Below are 19,648 nucleotides of genomic sequence, written 5' to 3' on the forward strand. Positions count from 1 at the left end.
GATATAAATGTCAGGGCAGCCCTTCGAGACCTCCGGCTCCTTGTCCCGCTCCGGTACTCACACGCATCTGAGGCTCCCCGCGGGCGCACTGGGTCGGCTAGAGTTGGACGTGGCCCTCGCGGAGCCCGCGAGCCAAGAGAACCGGGTTCTGGACCGCCGATGCAGTCCTGGGGTCTCCTGCCTCCAGGACCGCTGCTCGGGACCCCCACCCTCGGTCCAGGCGTCTCCCGCGTGTGCCCAGCAACTGAGCAGCTCCTATGGTGCCCCCTTGATCGGAGATCTGAAGTCTCAGGCTGGCAACACCAGCCCCCTGCCTGGCGTCCTCCCATGCCCCCCACCTAGTAACCTCTAGACCTTGCTAAGGCCGCCAGGGGAGGAGGCTGATCTGTCCCCGTAGGGTCTAAAGTAGTTTGGCCGGAGCTGAGAGCAGTGGAGGGAGGGAGGCACTTGAGTCCAGGATCCGCTCGGGGGAGGAGAAAGGGAACATCCGGCGTGTCGGTGTCTTTTTGGGGGTCGGGGTGGGCATAGCAGCCATGGGGCAAAGCTCTGGAACCCCCGAAGCCCAGGGAGCCTGCAACCCACCTCTGGGCGTATACAGGTGAGTGAGTTGCCCAGGGTTGGTTGCTGTGCCCAGCCTTGGTAGGAAAGGGTTAAATGCATGCATGGTCAACAATGGTGAGGTGGGAAGCTGAGGAAAGCCCCAGCCTTCCCGGACGTTGTCTCTTTCTGACCCCCTGTCAATCCTCAGAAGGGCTGGCGGAGGGGAAAGATCCTGGCGATCCAGGCAGGACGATTCTCAGCACAGAAAAGGCCCCCGGGTCCGGGGAAAAGGCTCGAACTCCGCGGGTGGGCGGGACTTCCCTGGGAGGCAGGGGTTGGCTCCCACCCGGGTGAGGATGACTGCAACCCTTGATTGATTCCCTACTGTGTGCCAGTCCCTCTCCAACACTTCTTTTGCACCGTATTGTTTACAAATGGGCAAGTGAAGCTTAGAGAAGTTAAGAAGTAAAGAAGTTAGGTAAATAGAGACAAGGATTTGAACCCTGACTCCAAACCCTGCATCCTTAGCCTCCTGTTTCCACTTTACTGGCCAAAGGGATGAGGGGCTGAGCCTTGGTTCCTCCTTCTTGTCTTTCCAGGGCTCAGTCCTGCCTCCCTCCATCCTCCAGACTGGCCTCCTTCAAATCTTTAGGCTTTCCCACCTGCCCGTCCACTCCCTGTCCTTGTCCCTCTGCTTCCTTTTCCCCTCCTGAACTCCACACCTCTGAATTCCCTAAGCAGAAGAAGCCCCGCAACACAGCTTCCCAACTCCTCAGCCCCTGAAGTGAGACAGGCTTGGGTGTCTGTGTTGGTGGCCCCGCCTGTAAAATGGGGAGTATACCTCTCCCATAAGACTGTTCTGAGGAATAAAACTGAACTACGGCCAGAAATGAGTGCTATCTTCATTTCTCACCGTCTAGCCCTGTTCTCCGTGCTGGGAACACAGCAGTAACTTAAACAGACAAATACCTTCTTTCCGGAGCAGGCATTCCAACATTCATTCGCATCAACAAACTTTTTTCATGCTCTGAAATTGACATTTTAGAATCGGAATCAAGTGATTCACAGGGAAGGAGATTAAAATGCAATAACGTGCAAAATTGATCTGCCAACATTTGGTCCTCACTAATAGAGAAGGCGACCTAGCCGTGTGGCCTGGAATGAGTTCTGTCCCCTTTAGGCTGAGGAGATCAATAAATAGCACCTACCTGCGATGAGGTCTAGATTAATGCACGTGAAGTGTTTAGCTGGCACCTGTGCTTAAGAAAAGATTGGCTGTCACCAGCCCTAATCCTACCAGAAAAATGCAATGCGGAGACTGGGTGCAGGGTTACGTCACTGTCTCTTCGTTACCCACCTTCATCTAGGCTCTGCTCATTCCTCGATGGGCTGCATTGTAGGGTTGCCTGGTGTCCCCCCTTTCCCCCCTTGCAAACCCAAACTCAAGCCCTGCTTGTCCTGCAGCTTACACACCCAACATCCCCTGCAACCTAGATGCAGTCCTAACTTTACAAGTGAAGGAATGGGTCTTGGAGAGAAGCAACTTGTCCAAGGACACACTTGCTACTTGGGTAGCTGGGGCTGGATGGAGCCCTGGTGTCTAGAATTCCAAGTCTAGTGATCTTCATATTGTATCCCTCTCTGGGGATGAGGCCTCTTAATCCAGGGGTAAGATCCAGTGGCATAACCTGAAGTTCTCACCTTGAAATAGAAATTGGAATTGTTAATACCAACCCCAAATCTCGAAGAGAGAACATTGCGTTGTAAGTAAGCAAGCTGGGCTGAGAATCAGTGCTCAGAAATCTCTGTGTGGCCACAGGAATGCTGACTCAGCTCCCCAGTGCGGGCTGGAGCTAGGTTGTGCTGTATGTTTTTGGGTTTTTTTTTTCCCCCCTTCTAGAGATGTCCTCACTTTTAAAGGACAGCTGGGGGCAGTAGATTGGAGGTTCATTCCCAGTACTGTGTGATCCCAGACAAGTCATTTTCCCACTCTGAGCCTTAGATGAGGAATAATATATAGGTTAGCAACATGTACTTTGTGGAGTTGCTATGAGGGGCTAGCAAGATCATAGATGGCTTTTCAACACTGGGCTGAACCAGTGTTGACGATTACTATTGAGAAGTTAATAATAGTCCTAATTTTTGCAGCATTTCCCTAACCATTACCAGGTGATCCACAAAGGCCAGAGAGAAGGCCCTGTTTGGGTTACAAAGACCTAGATAGAGAGCAGGGAAAATACTGACTTTGGGGTCAGCATTCCAGTCCTAGCTGTGTGACCTGAGGCAAGTCACTTTACCTCTCTGAGTGTTAAGTTCCTAGTAGGCCCTCGACAACTTTAATATAATGCTTAGTGTCTTAAGAACATTCAAGAATAGTCTCCAAATTTCCCAATTCCCTATACCACCCCCCAACATTTCCTAATTGCTCCCAGAGAAACTTTATGCTTAAAGTTTTCCATGCTGAAATTCTCAACCTCACTGTGGCATGAAATCAATTGTTTGCATTTAATTTGACTTCTCAAATTAAGGGGTAAAATTTGAGATGAGGGTAGGGGGCGGGGAGAGGAGATGAGGAAAATGAAGTTAAACCAGATGTGTTATTGTTTAACTGCAGGATGGTGGTTAAACTGCCCCAGTATTACCATCGTTCCTTCTGAGTTCCAGTAACCAAGAGTCAGGTTTCACTAAAAATTGTAGTGTTCCTTCCTGGCTAGTGTGGATTCTCCTTCCCCATTATTATTATTATTACTATTTTATGTTCATCTGAGGCCACAAAAGACTGACCAGAGAGGAGATCTCACAGATGCCTAGAATTTCAGAGCAGGAAGGCTGGCTCTGTCAATTGGCCTTCTTGCAGACCTGGGGGAATGAGGCCCTGGGTTGGGGAGGGGCTGGCCCAGGGTCACCCAGTCGCTTAGGGCTGGGAATTCAGTCTCCTGGCTCTGAGCTCCATGACTTCCCCCAAATACCCACTGTCTTGAATTGGGTGTGTATCTTTTCCATAGCACATCCTTAGTATATCTGGTTTTTGAAAAGAAGGAATTGTTCAGGAGAGGATGCAGATAGTGTGGGTTGGTGGAAAAAGATCTTCAACTCAGGAGAGCAGAGTTTAGGTTCTTGCCCTGTTGATTTACTACTTGTGTGACCTTGGGCAAGTTACTTCCTCTCTCTGAGCTTCCTCATCTGTAAGCAAAAAGATGCCTGGGGAGCACGAGCCTGGTTCTGATCACAGCACTTCCCTAAGACCTGGAAGGGGTCTAATTTAATCAATTGGTCCTCAAATATTTATAGCCTAGTTTATGGCAGGTTAGTGACAAACTGCCTTCCTCCTGAGGCAGGGAGCAGGTGTGGTGGATTGTTGACTCCTGCAGTGATTTAAAAGCATTTATTTAGTTATTGGTGGTGTTAAACTAGGCAGTTTCATTTTACTACTCTTGAAAGATCAGAAGACGAAGCCACAGCCCTGCCTGGCCACCCAGGCTAAGCTGATTGGCAGCTGCTCTGTCCACTTTACCACAGTCCCCACTACTCCCTACCCTCTCACACCCAGCCCACCTGCCTCATTGACACTGCCTGCCTGCCTTCTGAGTTTGCACTTTCTGGACTAGGTGCTTTGAGCCACAGAACGGAACTCAGATCTCATCTGAAGGACCGCATGAAGCTTGGGTCAGCCCTTAGGCGGCTCAGGGTTAGGAATATGGGACACATGGACATCAGTCTCTCTTCTGCGGCCTGGTGTTGTTGCTGAAACATGTTGACTAGGTGCAGGGAGCTTTCTTCTTGCTTTGGTGGTCCCCAGGGAGAGACTATAGGCTCTAGAGGTTTGGGGATGACAACATCAGCCTGTCAGGGGTCAGAGAGCTGGGCCAGGGGCCCTACCGCCCTACCGCCTTGGGGACAGACAGCTCTGTGTGCTTCAGTCTAGAGATTATGCAGCCCCCTTAGAGAAGAGACTCTCTCGACATCTGCCACCTCACTAATGCTCCCCCAAACCCTGTGCATTGGTGTTCACCCACGTCACAGACAAGAAACACCACCTTGCACTCTGAACCCACAGTTCTCTGTTCTATCCCCATTGCTGGGAGCCAAGGCCTGGTGATGACAGCAGATACCACAGCCATGGCACATCTCCAGATCGCCACGACTAAGCTCGAGGATAGCATGGGAGGACATGAACCCTCATGGTTAAATATAGGGGCTCTAGGGCAGCTGCCTAGATGAAAGCCTAGAAGGTCTTTGCAAACTGTTCTGGGGATACAAAATGAACAGGGGGGATGCTGATTCCTGATGGTAACCACAGGTCTCTTGGTCCTGGCACCTGCAGAGGAGTTCAGACGTGTGCCTGTGTGGGAAGTAGCATTTTATGAGCACCCGATGGGTACCAGGCATCGTCAGCGTTATCTTTCATCCTCATATCTCACCCCCTGCTGTTTTGCAGTTGAGGCGACTGAGGTCAGAGGGCAGACACCTTAGGTTCACTCCCTCCCCTACTTGCCTCTGTCGCCCTGTCCTGACCCAGGGAAGAGAATAGGCTGGGAGGTTATTTCTGGGAATAGACCTCAGCCTCTCGGTAGTGAGATCCTGACCCTGGCTTGTTGCAGAGAAGTGGTTTCCTCCTCCCAAATCTCAGTCTGTGAGTCAGGTGGATGAACTTTACCTGGCCAGGTCTGCAAGTCGCTGAGCAAAGCTCAACAAACATTGTATGTATGCTATTTTAAAAAGTGCTTCCTCAGGTGGCTCTTATTTGAAAAACCATTAATTCAGCTTTTAAACGGGTCTACCACGTAATATTTGCTCAAGTCGAGCTCTTGCCTTTTCTGATCCACCTTTTACTTTGTCTGCAAAACAACAGGGCGGGTACCCTCTTAGATCTCAAGCTGAGATTCTCAGGTCTCTGTCCTGTCATTCCGCAGGCCTCTTTGTTGGCTGTCACTGGACCGTATGAGTTTTGGCCTTTCTTGATATCATTTGTCTTTCTTCCTCTACCTGTCCACCCTTTGACTTACCAGCCTCTTAACATGTAGGAGTTAATAACTTACTCGTCTGCCACCATTCTGGGTAGAAAGCGTCTCAGCTGATTCTGAGCCTTCCTCCCCTTCCTCACTCCTACTCCGCACTTCTATAGCTGCTCTGTTTTCTCTGCTCCCCGCTCCCACCTATACATACCACTGCTAACTCACATCGCCATGCCAGGCAGGTGTGGTGTTCAGAGCCTCACCTGGAATCGCTCAGTCTGACAGCAGCTCTGTGTGGCAAGTGCTATTATCCTCATGTTACAGATGAGGAATCAGGCACAAAGCACCCACCTGGGAAGTGAGATACATACCCATTCGTCCCCTACCTTTGCCAATCCACCCACTCGAGGCTGCTTCCTTCTTTGTGGCATGAATGACACAATCCAACTTCCTGGAAGAATCGAATTCCTTATTTATTTTGAAGTCGTCAACTATTGCAATTTATATTTCAGCTTCAGTTAGCCTATTAAGATATCAAATATAAGCAGGGGTCCTCTCAATAATGCTCATCCAAGCCCTTGCATGAATCACCTTTTTATTTTTTGTGAAAATGCTGTGTTTAAATTTTCCTCTTGGCCTAATCCTTATGATTAACATTTATGGGCTTACTCTGTCAAAAACTAAGCTAATCACTTTGAATGATCTTTTTTGCACTTAACTTGTTATCCCCTCTATTTTACAGAACAGAAAACTGAAACTCAGAGAAGCTGAGTAACTTTCCCAAAGTCACACAGCTGGAAAGTGACGAGAACACTTAAATCCAGGTCTCATACCCTCTTGCCCAATCAGTTTAGCATCTGCATTCAAATTTTTATGTTTGGATACAAGCCCTCAGGAGACCCCACTGTTTACATTTGTTTTCAGTGGAACTGGCTGTCTCTGGGCTTCGCAAAGTGATGTGGGGTTGGAAGGTCTCAGAGGGAGGGGACCCAGCATAGGCACTCCTGGCTGGGCAGCAGCATCTCTTCTCCCAGAGAGTGGGTCTCAGCTTGGACACCTCTTCTTCTAGTTGAGAAAAAGGAAAGGATAGTCCTAGCAGGAAGCCTCCTCAGAAACCCAGAGGGGCCTGGGTTTGAGTACCGGGCTGCCGTTGCAAGCTGTGTGACCTTGTGCAAGTCGCTTTTGCTCTTTTGGCTTTCAGTTACCCTACTTGACAACCCTGGCTTGCACTGAATGAGATGCGGCCTTAAGACTTTTCTAGTTCACGTACAGCAAATAGTCGGCGTGCATGTTGCTACTCTTCTGTGCTGTACACATGTCAGACATCACTAATCAACCACTGCTTTTTTTCCTTCCAAACCTCAAATTCCTTCTAAATACAGTCCTCCAGGCAGCCATGATCAACTACTTAGAGTTGGCACGCAAGATTGAAGGGCATCCCAGAACCAAATTAGATTTAATTATTGTGTGGACAGGGGTGGAGAAGGGACAGGCCCAGAGTGGCACCCGGGTCAATGTCAGCATGGTTCTGTCTTCTTTTCCTTGTGTGGGAAAGTGGGAGGAACCGAGAGCTAGACTGCGCCAGATCTCACCTCTGCTTCCCAGGTTCAGTCTTCAAGGGAGTCGCTGGTTTCTGGGGCTGGTCACAACCCAGGCTTAAAGTAAGACTGAAAAGGAAGTGGCTGGTTTCAGATCATCCTAGAAAGTTCTGCGCATCCCTTTCCTCACCTTATGAAATAGTATCAATAGTAGTAATAAGAGTTAACGTTTACTGAATATTCATTATGCACCAAGCCACTCTGCTAAATGCTTTATATGCATCCACACTTTTAATCCCTAAAACAAGCCCATTTTTTAAGTGAGGAAAAGGACTCAGAGGGGAAGTCACTTGCCTGAGTTGCCCCAGCTGGTGAACCAGCGTTGCTACTGAGATTTGAATTCATGTCCGTGCGACCCTGAACCCACTTCCCGTCCCCAGCTCAGTATGGGGACTGCTGGACTCTGGCCTGGCTCTTCCTCGGCTCGCCGTCATCATTTCTCATTCGCAACTGTGACACTTCTTCACCTGTGGAAAGCGCTCTTTTGTGCAGAGAGTCTCCCACATACGCGCCGAGAAGCACAGCCAATGGCTTCTCCACTTCTGCCGGTTAGAAAATTGGGTCTGGGACCACACAAGGATGAAATGGTGATCCCTGCACCAGAAAATTAAGTGTCTTGCCTGTTCCCTAGGCCTTAATGAGCAGAGGGCCCAGGGGAGCCCGGGGCACGAGATGGGAGGGAACTCGGAAGTATTGCAGCTGAGGTGGGTTTGGGCTTGTGTTCCTGTCCCAGGTGGACCAATTCAGTTCCTGTTTTAATCAGCCATGCGACCCTGAATGAGTCACTTTAATACTCCCAGCCTCAGTTTCCAGGCTCCTGTCATACTATCCAGTTTTTAAAGCTTTTTCTTATTCACGATCTCACTGACCCCCTTAAAGCAGCTCAATAAAGTATTATCTTCATTTTGCAAAAGGAGTCATTGAGGCTCAGGTCAAATCGATGGCAAAACCAGCCCTCGAACTCAGGTCAGGGTCCCAGGCTGAGTTCTTTACCCAGTGTGTTCCCGGTCACTTGCGTCTTCACCTTTGCACCTGCTGTCCCCTTCCCTGCAGGGCCCTTCCTGACTGCAATGCCAGTTGGTATCACGGCTGCTTTTTTAGATCTTTCTCAGAAATCTCAAGCCTTTTGTAATCTGAATGCCCACATAGCACTCGGCTCTGAACATGAGTTTCTGGAGGGCAGGAAGCCCGTCAGAATCATTCGTGAATTCCAGTGTCTAACCAGATGCCTGCATTCAGCACACGTTTCATGTCCTCAAGTGAGAAAGAGGCTGCCACCCCTGGCAGGGGGTTTCCACAGCCCAGCTGGGCTTGGTTCCCTGTCCTATTGGCTTAGACACCCAAGTCGCCCCAAGCTGAGCCCAGCTGCCCTTCCCAGATCTCCACCGGTATCTTCGTCTCACCACTGAGGACACCAGCTCATAGACGGTTTGTTGGTGACTAGCAGCAGGACGAGCCAGTTTCCCTGATGACAGCTTAGGGCCCTTAGTCAGGTATGGGTTCCCTCAACGTTATACTTCAGATCAGTCTTCTTGTGCATTGTACCCTCAGTATGAAACATTAATTTCTTTGATAATAATAATAATAGTAATGGCTATACACAGAGTAACGAATCTATGTGTACCATGCTTCCTGGAGCAGCCTGACATATGTCAGTTCCATAATTCCCTGGCACTGCTCATGGCCAACAGCAGCAGAGACTAGCACCTCTCCAGACAGCCTCGAGGGAGGTAGTGCTGTGATCTATGAAAGACAGAAGGCAGAAATAGGGCTCAATATGGGTAAGTCACTTGCCTGTGGTCACGGAGCTGGTGGATAATGGAGATGCGATTTGAATCCAGAGCCTGGAGTCTTTCTCCTCTGCCTCCCAGTCTACTAAGCCAACTGGTTTTGGCTCTGGTGAGGGTGGAAGTGTCTGTCTTGGGACTGTCTGGTCCAGAGATCCAGGTCTAGCTCCAAAGAACATAATCTGTTTAAGAATAATGATAAGAGTCGCCATTACTGAATCCCTCTGTATGGCCTGCTAAGTAAGTGTTTTTCATACTCTTTTTCTTTTGGTCCTTTTAACTTCCCACAGAGTCAGCACTCAAATCTTTGTTTTTACAGGTGAATAGAAGAAGCACATAGGAAGGGAAGGGACTTGCCCAAGGTCATGCAGCTCATAAGCAGTTACGCCAGAATTGGAACCTGGGTAGCCTGGACCCAGAGTGTGAACCCCAAATCCCTTAATATTAGATAAATCTTTGCAAGCCATATGTATCAACTCTTCTTGAACCTGAAGGTTTTCCAGAGCCCAACTCAGGGAGGGTATGAGAGGCAGGAATTGACTATGTGACCTGGCCCCATGAGCTGAGGAGTGCAGAGTTTGTCTCCTGTGTGATTCCTGGGGTAAGGGAGAGATGGAGGTGCCGGGGGAGGTGGGGAGTGCACAGTGGGACAGTCCTAGTGTCTCCAGGACCAGGGGGAGGGGGAGGCCAGAGCAATTAGCCTGGGAGAAGCTGCTGCTAACTCAGAAACCTCAGTCCAGCGCTCTGGCCTCGGGCCTGACGCTCTTGGGTTTCTATCTCAGGCTTCCAGTGTCTTCCTGGGGTGGAAAATCTCAGCGCACTATCTTATTTGACAACTTTATCCTGAAATGTCCTTCTTTAACATCTGAATCCTCAGGCCAGCCTGCCTGTTTCACTTCCCCTTTTCGGGGGAGCAGATCTTTTCTTCTTGGGTAGCTACATGATCTGAATAATCGAGTGTTTTTCAGACTGGCCCCTGGCCAGGCAGAGCTCAGCCGCACAGGGCCTCTAGCTGGGGCTCCGAGGCAGACCAGCCAACCTCCTCATCTAATCAGTGAAGGCAAAAAATGGGGAAACCGCCTGTCCTGTTGGCCTTGCTAGGTCAAGACCCAGAGGTTCCTGTGACGGAGGCAGCTCTGGCTTTGGGCTTTGTCCCCTCACTGCCTGGAAGTGGCTCCTGCTGAGAGAAGAAAGACAGCCCCTACTCTAGGAAGTTCCTGCTGGAGTGGCCTTTCTTGTCAGTACACTTGAGTGCCGGTTTCTTGGCACCTGTCAGGGTGGGGAAAGGAAAAAGCAGAGTCAGGGAGGGGGAGAGATGTGTGCAGGAGAACATTCATTCATTCATTCAACAAACATTTCCTCGGACCAACTGCCTGCTGGGCCCAGGGCTAGATGCCGCAATTCACTGATGAATCCGGTCTAGTTTTTGCTTTCAAAGAGCAGCCAGTATGTGGGGAGGTGGTTGTGTCAACAGACCCAAACAGAGCGGTAGAAGGTAAAGGGAAGTTCAAGGGCCATGGGAGCAGAGGAGGCCACCTAACCATGCCCTGGGCAAAATGCCTGCGAAAGAGTTCTAGAGGAGGTGGTATTCGATCTTTTTTCCTCTCTCCAATAAATATTTACTGAGCATCTTCTATAGCAGGGTGTGGTTCCAGATGCCAGGGGATACACAGTCAACAACACAAAGTGCTTCCTCCTGGAGCTCCATTGTACTGGCAGACAAAGACACTAAAGTCATTAAGTTCATTTCAGACAGTGATGAATGAGCACTGCGAAGAAAATAAACAGGGCTGCGAAATAGTGAGGGACCAGGGCGCTGTGGGGGTTTCTTCACCTGGTGTGGCAGGGAAGAACTCAGAGAGCGAAACCTTTGAGCTGAAGAACGAGGAGTGAGCCCAGCAAGTGTTGCTGGCGAGAGAAGAGCCAGAGCAAAAACCCTGAGGGGAGAGAGCGGGGCCCGGAGGGTCTGAGTGGTGGGGCCTGGGGCCAGGAGATGCTGTCAGAAAGGTGGGCAGGACCCCACGCTTGTAGACCTCCATCCTATCGGCCAGGAGAAGTTAGGGGTCGAGTGACCTCCCGTTTGTTGGATGGACTTTGAAAAACAGTTTGACCAGGAATGGACTTTGGGACTTGCCACTTGATAGAACTGGTTCTAGCCACCGCACAGTTTCTCTCCAGTATATCCACACAGCTCCTCTGAGTTAAGATGGACATTTATTAATCACTTACTGTTTGCCAAGAAAGTCACGTACCTTGCCCAGTTTGACAGAAAGATGAGGCTCGGAGAGGTAAAGGGACCTGGGTAAGAGTTGTGCAGACCTGGGTTCCTTATGGTTGACTCTGGCCAAGTGACTGCACCTCAATTTACTTATAAAATGGGGCTAGGACTACAGTCGTGACCCCTTACCCATGGGGGATACTTTCTAAGACCTCCAGTAGATGCCCGAAACTGTGGATCGTACCGAACACCCATGATAAAATTTAATTTATAAATTAGGCACAGTAAGAGATTAACAACCATAACTAATAATAAAATAGAATAATTATAACTTATACTGTAATAAAAGTTATGTACGTGGTCTCCGACAACATCTTGTTGTACTGTATTTACCTTTTTAACTTAACAGAGGCACTTGACAGCTTCTCTTGGCATATCTTCCTTGCCAGCATCACTGCTCTCGCACTTTGGGGGTCATTATCAAGTAAAGTAAGGGTTGTCTGAACACAAGTGCTGTGGTGCCTTGACAGTCGATCTGATAACCCAGATAGCTGCTAAGTGACTATTGAGCGGGTAGTGTCTACAGCGTGGACACATGGACAAAGGGGTGATTCGTGTCCTGGCTGGACAGAGCGGCACCGTGCGGGATTTCATCATGCTATTCAGAACGGTGCACGATTTAAAACTTATGAATTGTTTATTTCTGAATTTTCCATTTAATATTTTCAGACCAAGGGTGATCACAGGTAACTGAAACCTCGGAAAACGCAAGCACAGATAAGAGGGAACTAACTATACCATAACGCTTTCTTGCTTATGAGTCCGTTGTGGATTCGATGAGAGATAATGCATGTGGAGCACTTTCTGTAGTGCTTGGCAAAATGGGAATATTTACTGAGCATTTTTGTTTTCATTTAAATTATTTTATGGACCCTGAGATCTATAAAGAGATGAATCATGATGCTCGTGTCAAGCGCTCTCATCATTGGTCCATAATGGCCCTCTTGGCTATTATTAAAAATAAATTTAAAATACCTATGAACTATCATCCAGTACCAAGACTAGAATATTGATAGTAATTGATATCTTCCTTGGAACTCTTCCATCTGTCTCCCACCCACTTTCCTTCCTGTGGGGTAACCACTATGCTGAACCTAAGGCTACTCGATCTCTTGCCTTTTTTGATTAGTATTTTTTTTATTTTGGTTTTGATTAGTATTTTAATTAGTATTAGAGGTACATATATATGTACCATAAATAGATATCTGGAGTTTCTCATTCCCTTTGCCTTTTTAGATTTGTATTTAAAATCATATTATATAGGTGTATCATATATAAAAAATATATTTATATCTATATGATAGGGAATCATGCGCAGTCTCTTGGGACTTATTTTTTCCACTCAATCTTACATTGCTGAGATTCGTCCATATGTTGCATGTAGATGTAATTCTTTTTTATTTTTAATTGCAGTATAATATTCTACTGGGTAGCTTTCACAGGTTTTATTAATTCAATTTCTTGTCGATGGCATTTGAGTTATTTTCAGGTTTTTGCTAGTGTGGAAAAAGCACCCATGGATAATTATGTACCTGCTTCCTAATGCATGCATTTAGGGATTTTTCTCTTGATATATTTCTAGGAGTGGAATTATTGGGTTGTTGGTCTGTGAAAATTTGTTCAGTATTACAAAATAAGAGCCTATTGTTTCCCACAATTGTATCAGTTTATGCCCCCACCTGTAACATATAAGAAGTCCTGCCGTTCTGCATCTTCTACAGTACACGGTATTGTCAGATTTCTTAATTTTTTCCCAACCAGGTAAGTATAACAATTTCTCATTGTGGATTTTGTTTGTAATTCTCTGATTACCAATGAGACTGAATAAATTTGTATGCCAAGAAGTATGTATGTGAGTGCTCTCCTGGGAATGTCTTTTGCTCATTTTTCTATTTGTCCTTTGTTTTTGTTTTTGTCTGTTTCTTATTAATTTGTAATAGTTCTTTATATTCCTGTCCTGAGTCCAATCATGTTTCGGAAATGGAAATTCTAAAATTTACTGTAGTCTAATTTAATTATCTTTTCTTTAATAGTTAGTGTTTTTATGTCTTGTTTAAGAAAGTGTGCCTTACTCTAGGGCAGAAAGCTATTCACCACTTAATAGAAAGCTATTAACAGTTTCTATGAAGTGATTTAAAGTTTTGTTTTTCACATTAAGACCTTGGTCTATGTGCAGTTGATTTTGTGTATACTGTGAGGTAGGGATCCAATTCAATTTTGTCCTATCTAAATGCCTAGTTTTTCTTATGTTTTCCAGTTCTCTTTGTTACTGATATACAGAAATGCAATAGGCTTTTTTATTCCATTTTGCATTTTGACCTCATCAAGCAAACTCACTAAATTCTTTTTCCGATATTTGTCTGTAGATTTTGTGTATACCATCAATCTACATAGAATAATGTAGTTTTCTTTTGTGTTTTTTAATCTTTATGCTTTTAATCTTTTTTCTTATTGCACTGTCTAGGACTACCAGTCCAATCTTAAATAAAAATAGTAGTACTAAGTATACTTGCCTTGTATTTTATTGTAGAGAGAATGTTCTAAAATTTTCCCATTTAGTATATGTGATTTGCAGATTTTTAATAAATTGATTTTTTTGGGTTAAGAAAGTTCTCTTCTATTTATAACTCATTGAGAATCTTTTAAATAATAATTGTGTTGAATTATATTAAATACTTTCGAAAGTATCTTGAGATTATATGTTTTTTCTCTTTCAATCTGTTAATATATATATTAATATATAGATGTTCTGATATTAAATTATCCTTATACTCCTAGGATAAATTTACCTTATTCATTATGTACATATTTGGTTATGGTCTGATAATATCTTGTTTTGAATTATATCAATTTTCACGAATAAAGTGCGCCTCTAACTTTCATTTTTTATATGGTACTTTTCTGCTTGGGATTTGCAATTATGATGGCCTTGTGGAATTAGATGGTAATATTTCTCTTTTACCTTTTTCTGGAAAAATTTGGGTGAACTTAAGATAATTTGTTTCTTGAAGTCTGGTAGAATTCAGCTGTAAAAATCACTTCAGCCTGTTGTTTTCTTTGTAAAAATTTTAACTACCGTTTAAATTTTCTAATTTAGGTTTTTTATTTCTTCTGGAGTCAGTTTTGGTAAGTTATTTTTAAGAATGTATACATTGAATCTACTTTTTCAAATTTATTGACACAAGGTTGCTTATAACACTTTCTTACTATATTCCTCTTTTCTATAATACCTGTGTCTTATCTCTTTTTCCTTATTTTTTTTGTTTTTTCTGATTAATCTTGCCTCAAGTTTACTGACTTTAAAAGAACCAACTTGTGGCTTTGATCATCTTAATTGAATCTTTGTTTTCTATTTTGTTGATTTCCGCTCTATAGAATCTCCTTTTATTTGGGAGAGGTTTCTCTATTTTTTCTAACTTCCTAAGTTGGACACTTAGCTCATTAATATTTAGTTTTTCTTTGCTACATTCCACAATTTTTTGATATACAGTGTTTTCATTATCATTCAGTTCTAAGTAATTTTTAATTTCTACTATGACTTTGCTTTGATCCATGAATTATTTAGGGATGTTTTCATCTCGATGTGTGGGGAATTGTTTGTCATTTTAAAACCTAACTTCTAACTTAATTATACCATGGTCAGAGAATGTGGACCATGTAAAAACCTGTTGTTTAAAAAGTGAGACTTGCTTTATGGGGCTGGTATCTGACCAATTTTTTTTTTTAAAATGCTTGAATGTTCCTGAAAAGAATGTGTGTGTGTGTGTGTATGTACTTTGTTTCTAGCATCCTACATTTTCATTTTAATTTGTCTTGATTTTTCTGTTTTATTTTTAATGTTTATTACTTAAAACAAAAATTGTCAGCTATAGCTCTTCCCTACAAAGACAAGATTAGCATTTTTCAGATCCCTTGGTCTCTGTCTTCCGCCTCAGCCCTTACTCTTCATCGACATGCCCTTTGGCCCCCTTGACATCATTCTGAAATTGTCTGGCCATTTTCAGTTCTCAGTTATTTTAGGTATATGTTCTTCTTGTTCTTTTCTTTGGTCTGGGGATTTTTTTTTAACACTGAACTTTACTAAGTTATTTGCTCAGCCTTCATGTATCTTTAGTATCATCTGTGGAATTTGTTTCTGTTACGTCAGTAGATGCTTCAAAATTGTTTTTGTTTCTCTAGGTGGGGGTAGTTCTCTTTTTGTACAAACCCAAGGCCTTGAATAGTGTGATTTTTATTAGCATTTAACATTTGAATGACAATTTAGCTAGATATAAAATTCTCTGTTCAAATTTTTTTGTTTGGTACTTTGGTCAATTCAGTTAGGTACTTATTCCTTTGTAAATGATCTATTTTCCTCTAGACTTTAGGGATGTTTCTGTCGTATTTTGATAGTCACTGTAATATTTCTAAGTGTGTATTTTTCCTTATCTGTCATTTTTGATATATTTGGGCCCCATTTTAACTGATATTTTTCATGTTTCTTTAGTTCCAAGGTTATCCTCATTATTTCTCCAACTATTTCCTCCCGTGATGTATTTTCCTATGCTGGGACTCCTGTTATCTACATGTTGGCACTTATACTTCCATCTCTTTCTTTTTGTTGATGTAGAATTTCATACAATAAAATGAACAGATCTTAAGTGTTCAATTCAATGCATTTTGATAACTGTTGTTACCTTGTAACCATGACTCCAAAACAAGGTTTAAAAAAAAAAATCATTTCTATCGCTCTAGCAAGTTCCTTCACACCTCTTTCTAGTCCATTTTGCCTTCAAAATGCAAGAATTATTCTGATTTCTTTCACCATTTGGCCTTTTCTAGTTTTTCATATAACAAAATCATATAGCCTATACTCTTATGTCCAACTTATTTCACTTAAGATAAGATTTCTGAGAGTCACCTATGTTTGTTGGGTCAGTAGTTCTTTTTTTTCTGAGTAGTTTTCCATTGTATAAACATACCACCATTGTGTTTTCATTTGTTTATTAATAAATATTTAAACGGTTTCCAGTTTGGGATATTATACTTATTACACTTATGTATGAATCTTTGTGTAGGTATTTTCATTTCTTTTGAGTAAATACTTAGGAGCGGACTTGCTGGATCATGTGATAAGTGTATGTTTAACTTCATAAGAAACTGCCAAACTCTTTTCCAAAGTCACTGTACTATATTACACTTCCATGAGTATTATATGTGACTTCTAGTTTTTTCTATATTCTTGACAATGCTTGATTTTGCAAGTAGCTTTGATTTGATTTTAGTCTTTCCAGTGGGTATGAAATGGGTTTAATTTTCATTTACCCGATAATGATGTGGCAATCCTTTCCATGAAAAATTGGTCATTTGTAGTTTCTTTTTGAAATGGCTAGGTCTTTTCTGTGTGTGCGTTAAGGGGGATTGTTAATCATTTTATTGTCAACTTAGGAGTTTTTTATTTACTGGATACAAGTCTTTTGTCAGCTATATGTACTATACTTCTCCATTATGCGTCTTGTCTCTTCAGTTTCTTAATATGGTATCTTTCAATGAGCAGGAATTTTAAATTTTGATGAAGTCCAGTTTGTCCCTTTTTTCTTTTATCAAATTAGGGCTCCTCGTCCCCCCCAAAACCATGAAGACATCCTTTTATGTTTTATTCTAGAAGCTATATGATTCTGGTTTTATAATTAGGTTTATAATCCATTTTAAATTAACGGAATAAGATCGAGGTGGATGTTTTAACTTGTAACTGATGTTTTACTGTTTTTTTCATATCATCTGTTTCTTGATCCTTCTCAGCTTCCTCCTGGAAGTATTCCTCCATCTGATATCCCAGTTCCCTGTTTCATTTCTCAACTCATTCTACCTATTTAAGTTTGTTATTTCAATTGTGTTTTTATACAGAATATTGTCGCTTGGGTCCTTTAATACTTTCTTGTTCCATTTCGTATTGCTAATCTCTTTCCTTATTTCTTTTGAGTGTTTCTAATGCTTATTTAAAATTCTCAGTCCATCTGTTGAATAAGGCTGATTCCTGTGGTACTTCTAATCGGTTTGTTTCTTTTGAAGGCATCGTGCTCCTTGGATTCCCTTTAACTCATGAGCTCATTTCGGAGGGGTGGGGCGGGGAGGAGGGGGCTTCAGCTATTCTGTCTAGTGCTGCATGTTGGGGTAAGAATCTAAGTCTCTGGCAGCACCAGTGAGCCCAAGGGGATGACAGTCCCAGAGCAGAGACCCGCAGACACCAGAAACATACAATTCCTCACAGGATTTGGCAGCAATACTCCCCCCACCTCCCAAGTAACTAACTCCGCAGGACTGGGCTTCCATTTCAGCACCCCAGGGAGAAGCAGCCAGGGGAGGGGGCTGCCTGCTCAGGTTAGAATCAACCAGCCTCCAGGTCTGGAAGGGAAGGGGTGATGGAGTGATCGAGGAGGTTCGTCAGTTCTCTGTTGATTTCTGCAATTCCGTGTTGCTTGCTGCGCTGCCCTGAATTTACTCAAGCAGACACTTGTGCCATCTGCCTGGGCTGCTGATGTCCAAGTGAGAGCGCTGGCCTCGGTTGTTCAAGGGCAGCTGGTGTGTGGGGGGGCAGGGGGCAGGGGGCAGGGGGTAGTCTGCTGGGGGATGTCTTGATGTAAAGAGGCAAGAGCAGAAATCAACCCTGATATTCATTCCTACAATATTCTCTACCATCCTAAAGATGTCACTCTGCCCCTTCTGGCTGCAGCACCAGCACCCGACTCTACACATACAAATTTAAAACCTTGTTCTGTCTCCCCAGGAGATTCTGTTTTCTCCATAATTTCCTTGGTTTAGTGACATTTTGCTCTTTTATTATTATGGGGTGGATTTAAAGAAGGGGGTCCAGGAGTCATAGACCTCCATCCTCCCTCACTGGTAGTTTTAGGGCAGAGTGTATGCGGCCCCCACCCACACCACATCATCGACCAGAGCACAACTGCTTCAAAAGAAAAACAGCAAACTGATTAGAGATACCACTGCAGTCAGCGACATTAGGACAGATAGACCAAGAATTTTAAAGGAGCATTAGAAACATGCAAAAGAACTGAGGAAACATTAGAAACATAAAACAATAAAAAAGTAGAAAAAGAACCAAGTGGGAAGATTCAGTATGAAAAGCATCATCCTCATCTCTCCCTGCTCCAACCTTCGCACACACCTTACAACTCACTATTCTCAAAAAAAGAGACCTTCATGGCCTCCACACCTTTACGTGGGCCATTTTCCCTCCGCTTAGACTGCCTTCCCTCCGCTTCTGCTGGAAAAATTCTTGCGCATCCTCAAGACTCCTTCCCTGATGGCCCCTCATGGTCAGTGTGATACTCAGTGATGGCATGGGGCTCTGGAGTTAGGAAACCAGGGTGCTTGTCCTGATTCTTTGACTAACTGGCTCTGTGACTTTGGGCAGGTCACATTGCCTCTCTGGACCTCAGGCTCCTGCTAGAGGAAAAATGAGAGTGTTAGGTAGGACTAGATTATTCTCAAAGTCCCTATTAGCTCTGATAAGCTGGTGGAGGGGGTGAAGAGGGAAGGTTCTAGAATGGGACTGGCCACGATCCCCTCCTGGGTCCGCACTTAATCACTGCGTTTCAATGAGCAGTTACTTCAACTCACAAAGCCTCAATTGACTAACCTAGCATAATGGTTAAGAGCTCAAAATTTGGAGTTGGACAGTCGGGGCTCATAATCCCAGCTCTGCCACTCACCTGCTGTGTGACTGTAGGCAAGTGATTTCACCTCGCTGTGCTTTCCGCCGCCATCTGTAAAATGGGATTGGTACTGAGAGTGCCTATTTCTGAGTGTAGGAACCCAGTGAATGCAGCTGTTGTTCTGCTGGTATTTGTTCACCATTAGACAGATTTCTCCATTCAGTTCAACAATTTCTTGATGTTCGTCTGCCGGCCTCTGCTAAATCTTTTCTCAATGCACTGACGATTAATTTTTATCTCTTAACAGATACTCTCTCCATTGCCTTTTATCTTTACAACAACTTGCAAGATAAGGATGACTAAGACCTGTTTTACAAATAAGGAACCTGCAGCCCCAGTCATAAGGTCACTTTCAAAGCTGCATGGCCAGGACTTAACCCGTGACCACGTCCCCCATGGCCAAGGTCTTTCCACTGCACTGCAGTGTTCAGAAAGATTAAACTAGGGTTTGGGGATTACTGAACAAATTCAGATGGGAAAGTTCAGTGAGAAGTTCTCCCACCCCCTTCTGCAGCTGTCTGCCCACCCTTGGCCATACACAAGATGTCTTTTGTAGGTTTCATGTAAATGTGGGTTTCGTGATGGGCCAGAAGTTAATTGAAGAGGCAGAACAAGGGTGCGTAGGACAATTATGGGCTCATATGACCTGGGATCTAGAGCCAAAGGAGTTTTGGGGAAGGGAGGAGTTCTTTTGAAGGACATGAAATCAGCAAAGAAGAGGATTGAGTTTCAACAAGCCCAGAGCAGAAGCTGGAGAGCAAAGCCTGTAAACGCA

At 44.4% G+C, this 19,648-nt stretch overlaps 1 protein-coding gene across 2 annotated transcripts in view; it reads left to right on the plus strand.

The window, feature by feature from the left end:
• The window catches only part of ALPL (alkaline phosphatase, biomineralization associated), a 53,216-nt gene that overhangs the window by 233 nt on the left and 33,335 nt on the right, over positions 1–19,648 (plus strand). The window contains exon 1 of one of the 2 annotated variants that reach the window (XM_016149245.2): positions 262–598. The exons of the other annotated variant lie outside the window; for it this stretch is intronic. The gene's annotated coding sequence lies outside the window, so the exon portion shown is untranslated. Of the gene's footprint in view, positions 1–261; positions 599–19,648 lie in introns of those variants that run through there. 2 annotated transcript variants of the gene reach the window in all.

The sequence above is a fragment of the Rousettus aegyptiacus genome, unplaced genomic scaffold (assembly GCF_014176215.1).
Source record: "Rousettus aegyptiacus isolate mRouAeg1 unplaced genomic scaffold, mRouAeg1.p scaffold_m13_p_1, whole genome shotgun sequence".
Lineage (NCBI taxonomy): Eukaryota > Metazoa > Chordata > Mammalia > Chiroptera > Pteropodidae > Rousettus > Rousettus aegyptiacus.